The 7,918-nt window shown below is 37.6% G+C and overlaps 1 protein-coding gene across 1 annotated transcript in view; it reads left to right on the top strand.

Annotated features, from left to right (window-relative positions):
• Positions 1 to 5,406: 5,406 nt before the first annotated feature.
• The window catches only part of LOC107732920 (cbp/p300-interacting transactivator 3-like), a 5,917-nt gene continuing 3,405 nt past the window's right edge, over positions 5,407 to 7,918 (top strand). Inside the window, exon 1 of the mRNA XM_016544360.1 lies at positions 5,407 to 5,523. The gene's annotated coding sequence lies outside the window, so the exon portion shown is untranslated. The remainder of the gene's footprint in view (positions 5,524 to 7,918) is intronic.

Genomic DNA, 7,918 nt, shown 5'->3' with positions numbered 1-7,918 from the left:
TGGAGGTGAGTTAAAAATATTTTCATGCTCAAGGAACTGCATAAGCATCATTACGCAGTAATATAGTGCTCAAGCCGTATGGACTACTTTTGTGTTTTTTATCAATCTTTAATCTCCTTTTGATTCCAAATGGATCTTTTTTTTGGTTAAACTGTCCCAAGGAACTGAATAAGCTTCTGGATACTCAAGAGCTTGGAGGCCGTTTTTGGGAAGGTAGACTCATATGGAGGGGAGTCAATGACCGCCAAATGGAACCAGTGAAGCAAAACATGACTTTAACACCACGAGACACAGGCATGCAGGGAGTCACCCCTCCCCCTTGCTTTTCTTTCCCTTGTTCTGTGTCTCTTTCCTTTTCGTTCCCCTAATCACAAACTAACCACATGCGCATGCACACGCACACGCACTCACTGTGGCAAGCTGACAGTGGACTGTGAATCTACTGCATATGCTGAGTCACACACACAACAGCTATAAACATTCACAAACACATGGACACACACGCTCAAGCGCGCAAGCAGTCTGGCACAAACATGGCCTGATCCTGGTTACCTGAAGCAACAGGTGAGAGGCTCCGCCCCCTGAGCTGATAAACAGATGGGGTGTGGAGAGATCTGTGTACACAATGCAGCGTGCACTGCAGATAATGTAGGCTGGTGTGTGTACATGTGTTAACTAGCCGAATAGGAGTAAGTTCAAACTGGCTAGCTCAAGCTAGTCATCCCATACTTTGGTTGAATCTGAACTAGATCTACAAATCCCATGTTACAACAAAACACTTCAGCATCAGGATGTCTTAGATAAGATACATACTTACATTGTTGTGCATGCCAGATATGTTGTTGCTCAGGCAACTACTATAGCTATAAACATGTTTACATAATCTATCTTGCTCAGCAAGGTTCTCTTCAAACTGTTGACTGTAGTTGATCTGTAAGAGAAGTTTATGCTAATACCTGCTAGAGAGCCAGCTAACAAGGAACATTCTCAGAACTTTGGCTTAAGTTCTGGCAAGTTATGAACAAACGTTTTTCTAGTGACGTTAATAGATCATTCGTTCAACATTATTTTGCCTTTATAATGTTCTCAAAATGTTAGCACAAAAGCATGTATTTATACATTGTTCATGGAAAGTTTGATTTTTGAAACATTTTATTTGGATGTTAACATTTTTTTTTTAAATGTTATTACGTGTTTCAGAGAACATTCAAAAGTAACATCCCCGTAATGTTTGCAAAAATTATAAAATGTCATATTCCCTTAGTGTTTGGATAGTCAAAAAGTGTTAAAAATTTAAAATAAAAAAGGGGACATTTGGAACCTTCAGAAATATAATTTTTATAACTTAATGTTAGCAAAACGCTCTTAGAGCATTTTTTGTTAGCTGAGGAACCCCTTAGCATTATTAATTGTCCTCTGACACATTTCATAACACACTGATGTGTACAGTTGAGCTACTGTAGCATCGCTAGAAGTGCCTGTGTAAAATAATATGTTTTGGGCCTTAGGGTACACACACAAAATACATTTTATTCTACATAAGGACATTTAGACATAAAGGACAAAACACAAGGGTTTGCAAAACTGGTGCTCTGTCAACCATCTAGTTGAAAAAATGTTTGCTCTAATGCAGTCTGATGCAAACATCCTTTGATCAATGAAAATTTAATTAACACTTTACTAGATTAGGGACCAATTCTCATTATTAACTAGTTGCTTATTAGCATGCACATTACTAGCATATTGGCTGTTGCATTGCTGTATTTTGGAAATGCAGTTTGCCATATTCACACTTGATTTCAAACTAATCTGGCGTCAAAGCAGATTTAACACATTCCTATCTACTAATTTTGCTGCAACGCAGGCTGACATAAGCATCCTTTGATAAATGACAATTTCAGACATGCGAGTATGGTGATACTTTCGTAAAACCAGTTTGCTGTATTCACACTTGAACCGTTGTCAAACCAGATCTTATGCATTCATATCTATCAAGTGCTAATTTTGCTACAACACAGTCTGACGTAATCTTCTTTTGATCAGTGACAGTTTCAGATTTGCAGTAACAGTTGTGCTTTTGGAAATCAAGTTTGCCATATTCACAGTTGATTACAAACTGAAGTGGTGTCAAAGTGGATTTTACACATTCCTATCAATCAAATGCTCCATCAGAGCCTTCTCTAGGGTGTAAGTGACCTTAAAAGAAATGTTTCTTCCTTTGAAATGTTACTGAAATGCTGTCCTGTTTTGCAACCCCCCATTTTCAAAAACCCAAATAGCCAAATCTCAGATCACCACATTCCATAAAAAACCTGATTCATCTTTGTTTCCTTAGGACACTGTTGCTCTCCACATCTATCTCAGTGGGTTTCGGTAATGCCCTGTGTGTGTGCGTGCTAAACACCAATATAAACACACAACCAAACAGCTGTGAAAATATTCATGACACTTCTTTTTAATGAAATGTCAGAGGGAGAGAGGAAAATATAGGCGCTGTTATGGAAATGCTCTGCACACACCACCTGCAAATTGCTATGGATAATTTGCAGTGTTGCCACACTCGTCAGAAGAGGCCGTCCATCGCTGTGACCTTTCTACCAATGCTTTCATTCTCTCGCTCTGCCACACTGAAGGTCAAACGGAGCACTAGTCTCAAATTGAACCTGTTGGTTGTAATTACCTTCCCAATGACATTTTGTTAGTCTTGGCCTGTAATTGTTTAGTGATAACTTTATTAATCATGTTGCTGCTTAGTGACTTGTGACTGAATGAAATAGCATGAGTGTGAGAGTGAGAAAGAGAGATTATAGGTAGATTTGACCTGTACTTGAAGCTGATTAATGAGCGAGTACATCATAAATCCATTCTAAACCTTGTGTTTGCTTACCCTAAAATCATTATGGTGAGCCCATATTAATAATTTATATTTTTAGACCTATCGGGATAGATTTTGCAGGTAACTGCATACTTCTGGCCTTCATCCGTTATGGATGAACAAAGGAAAGACGGTAAGGCTACTACTATATGCTGGTGTCATAATAATGGGAAAGGGAGATTTCCTGTGATAAAATATGACTTTTCAAAAATACGTTTAGTTTGCACATTTGCATTACATTTCCTGTGGATTGAGAAGGTTCACAAAACAGTGTTTATGTTGGTAACAATTCCAATCTATAAACCATTTACTACTTCGGTTTATTTGACTTATAGCCTACTAGCCGAGTTATATTAGATATTAGTTTCCACTGTTTTACCTTCCAGAATATAAATAGCAATTATCATGTCTAATGTCTGCATTGGCAAACTTCACGTAATTCATCAAATTAACCACGTAATTACCAAAACAATGTTTCTCCACAAGTAACTTGTAGATACTTAGTTACATAGTGTAGCTTTAAACAATAATTTTTTTTTTCTTTTTCTGAAATGTCAACTGTATGCAGAGTCAACAATAGGATAGATTCTTTAAGTATTTAAGTATGCCATGAGTAAGGGTGTGACTCCAACTATGTTAGAGATGAAGGGTGAGGTGTTTGGGAAACCTGTTTGGAAATAATCATTTTGCAGTTCCATGTGGTACGTACTACAGAGTTTACTTTTTTTTTTCATACACTGTTTCTCAGTATATTTTCATGTGAATAAAATGATGTGCTCTAAATGGGCCATTTTGGTTCTCTGCAGTACTCTGAGGTAAAATATGTCTAGATTTGGAAGAAAGACTCATTTTATCTTGTTATTGCATTAGGCCATTAGCTCTTGACACATTTTGACACCCCATACGGAATTTCAAAAGAAATTGGTTTTAGCACTGAACACCTTCACAAAATGATCAACTTTAGCACAAAAAAACATATTCTCAGTTTGTCACAGGCAGACTTTATAATGAAGAAAATGTGAGTGGTGGCCCATGAAAAATTCACTGGCCCTGGGTGTTGTAGGTGGCGGCCAAGACATTACTATGCAGTTGCTAGGGTGGCTACTAGGTGACCAGTTACTGGCGCAAGTCAAAAGAGCCCATCTATGATATTCTGATCCCTAGATATGGCTAAAATCATAAATATCATGGTTTAGCAAAGTAAAAGCACACCTCTCTTCAACAAGTCATGCAATTTGAGGTATCATTTATATCTGTAGCAAAAAAATGTAATCGTTTGAATCAAAACCCCCAATATCAGCAATAGTAATGGTGATGCTTGCCTTATTAAACATCACTAATTACAATTTGTGTCCTTAAACAGTTGGTTATTAGGCTTTTTGTATAGGCTATGATGAAAGGTTTCTGTGCAAAGCTAAAGTCAGCTGAGCACACTGTTCAATCTGAATCAGGCTTAATTTACACACTGACAAAGGAGACAATAGAAGAACAGGAGAAAGAGAGAGAGGGAGATTATACACTTCTGCTCACCACATTCCTTTCTAGAAATGGAGGAATGAGGAATGAGTTCACCCTGCCAGGAGTTTTCTGCATGACTCTTCACTGATTTGAATCGGTTTGTGTGAAAGTGTTTGTAGTGAGTGAATATCCAACACGCTTATATTTCATCTTACATCTGAGCTTCTTCAAATACCCACCTTTTGTCTAGATGGTATGCTTTTTGAACAATATTGAAGGAGCTCCAACTCATCCAAAAAGTAATTAAAATCACGAGAAACAGTGTAAGAGCATATAGTATGTATAAACGTGTGAAGGTATATGTGTAGTACTGTATGTTCGAGCAGTACAGCGGTGCTGGTGTCGGTCCGTTTGCACATGCTTCACGCCAACGGGTGGTTTTCTTTCTTCTCGCAGTCCGTCTCTCTCTTTAAAATGATAAATATGTAATTTACATAAGAGACAAAAGGCTGCGACCTGCTTTAGGTCCATTTTCTGTTGAGGTGCTTTAGATAAGGACGGCATACAGATGAAAAATAAAAGTGGTCAAACTAAAAAAATACCTGTCTGAAATGAGTGTCTTCAGTAGAGTCGAGTAGCTTTTAAAATCATATTTAACACAATATGTCATAATGCTTCGGCACAGACTTTCAGTATCTTCAAATTATAAAAGGTAAACACGCCACAGGTGAAAAAAGTGAGATAAAATTATGGCTAAGAAACGAAAAGAGTAAAGGTAAAAAACAAAACAAAACACTGGTTTCATTTTAAGGCCAACAATATCAAGCTCCTTTAAGGAATCAATGACATTTTTTAACAAACAAGTAAGTTGTGTTGTGCTGATATGTGATTTCTGAGGAGTTTCTTTGCCAGTGCACACATAACTGAAGGCCATGTGAGTAATTGGCCAGTGACGTCTGTGATTAGCGCAAGAGCCAATTACAGCAGAGGAGGGGCGGGGCTTGAGTGGCTCCGCCCCTCTCGCTGGTCTCTTTATGGAGTGTGTAATCCCTGCGCTGACCCAGAAAGCGCTCAGCAGCAGCAGCAGCAGCCTGTTCAGACTAGAGTAGAGTCGCTGGAGATACCTGCGCTGCTTTACGGAGACTGAGAACACGAAACAGCATCTCTACAACCACAGGATTTATTTGACGGTATGTGTGTTTTATATAGAGTTCACTGTGGTAACGAGAAGGCTGAATCTTTTGTTCATTTGTAAATGTTATATTTGGAATCAACATGTATTAGTGATATTTAAATATCTGTACTGTTGGGCATACGGTTGGATAGGTTAAGTGATCTTATTTCTGCTCTGGTTTTAAGTCTTCTTACAACTCAAAAATATGTTGCTCTAGTGTCTTTTGTTCTTCTTAGAAAACAGAATAATGCAGTATGACAATATATCATTTCTTAAGAGTCAGTCTTTAAATGCTCTTTATGTTTGCGTCTGTATACACTTTATATTTGCATTATTGCTATGCTCAAATTGAACGTTAACGCTCGTGAGTGTAGGAGACGCTTCAACTTTTCTCTAAATACACATTCAGTAGCCTTCCTGCTGATGTTTGACGAAAGTTTCACTGTGGTCTGATAGAGATTGTCAAAGTCTGTAGCCTATATTTCATTTACAGACAGATTTCATCTTGGTAGAAAGAAGAGGATACATTCTTTGTTTTATGTAGACAGGCGGAGAGGTGAGGCTCCTATAGACCCCAGACGACATTGTCCTTTCATCTCTTATCTCTACCTCAAATGATGACATACATGAGACAAAATGAGTAATTCTTAAACATATGTTCTGATTCACTCCTGAAGCTATTGATGTTAAAGAGACAATAACACTGGACTGGACATTTACTGACAATGAATAGGACTGGTTTTGAGGGAAAAAAAGGAAAGTAATCTGCATGTTATCAACTGTATGAATTAGGAAGATGAATTATATATGTATATATATATGTATGTGTGTATGTATATGTGCTTGATTATAATGATTATAATCGTATTTGATTATAATGTCATTGCACTTTACAATCTAGTTTAATATAATAGACATTTTCTAAACACTAAACACTGCCCTGTCATGCAAGTAAATCCAATAATTCATTCCTCTTGACATTATATCTTGCTGACTCTGACATGCATCTGGCAGTAGGTTGGCTTTGTTTGCTGAACACTTTGTCCACCTCCCTGCCTGTTATTGTTTTGATCTTCCTGGCGTCTCCTTGATGCTCCTTACTGCAATATTAACATTGCAATATTAAAGGGCTCAAATCATCATGTATCTGCTTTAAGTTTGCAACCACAATGGGTTGTTGTTGAGATGTGTGTGTATATGTGTGTATATATATATATATATATGCAAAAACGTACGGTAAATAAAAACAATAAAACCCATTTTCTTAATCAGTATATTATATCTTATTTAATATACAATGTGTATAGTAAAGAATCAGCCTTCTTTACAATAATCACATTTTGTTGTTTTGCAGCCTGAAATGAAGACACAGTTTTTGTTTTATCCAGCTGTATTTACTCAGTGCAACAATAACATACAAGTGAAAGATAAAACACCATGTCAGAAGAAAAAAAATAAACCGAGTCACGGAGTTGGAAAAAGGATCACTCTCTTGTGTCAGTATTTTGTTGAAGCAGCTTTTGCTTTAATTACAGCCTTTAGTCTGTTCGGATTTGTTTTTACTAACTTTGCACATCTAGACTTTCCAATATTTGCCCGCTCTTCTTTGCAGAACTTAAGTTCAGTTAAATTTGATGGTGAGTGTTTGTGGACTGCAGTCTTCAAATCATATTCCACAGATGTTCAGTGTGGTTTAAGTCTGGGCTCTGACGAGGCCATGTAAGAACATTCACCTCTTTCTCCTTCAACCACTGTGTGCTCAGTTTTACTGTGTGCTTTGGGCCATTGTCATGTTGTTAGGTAAATCTTCTTCTCATTGACAACTTTCTGGCAGAGGGCAGCAGATTTTCCTGAAGAATTTAACATTATTTTGGCATTCTTGAGGAGTGGCTTTTTTCTCGCAACCCTCCCATACAAGCCACATTTGTGGAGGATTTGTGATATTGTAGTCACATGCACACAATGATCACTCTTTATCATAAACTCCTGCAGCTGCTTCAGAGTTGCTGTAGCTCTTGGTCGCCTCTCCGAGCAGTTTTCTCCGGCTCTTTCATCAGTTTGGAGAGACGTCCTGATCCAGGGAGGCTCTGTGTTTTACCAAATACCTTCTACTTCTTAATAATAGACTTCACTGTGCTTCTAGGCATTGATAAAGCCTTTGAAATGTTTTTGTCTCCATCTCCTGACTTGTGCCTGTCCACAACTTTATCCCAGAGATCTTTTGACAGTGTCTTGCAGCCGGTAGTTGATTGTTTGCTTCAGTTGCACTACCAAGGACTGAAATACTCCAGGAAAGCTCTTTTCATGCTGAGATAATCAAAATGACCACAGCTGATTCTGTTTTTTATTTTTTTATTTTTTCCTGACATGTTGGTGTTATATCTTTCACTTGGATGTTATAAGTTGCACTG

This window comes from Sinocyclocheilus rhinocerous, unplaced genomic scaffold, assembly GCF_001515625.1.
Source record: "Sinocyclocheilus rhinocerous isolate Xijiao unplaced genomic scaffold, SAMN03320098_v1.1 scaffold1300, whole genome shotgun sequence".
In the NCBI taxonomy this organism is placed as follows: Eukaryota; Metazoa; Chordata; class Actinopteri; order Cypriniformes; family Cyprinidae; genus Sinocyclocheilus; species Sinocyclocheilus rhinocerous.
Note: the sequence above shows the minus strand (reverse complement) of the source record. Positions and strands in the feature narration are given on the sequence as shown.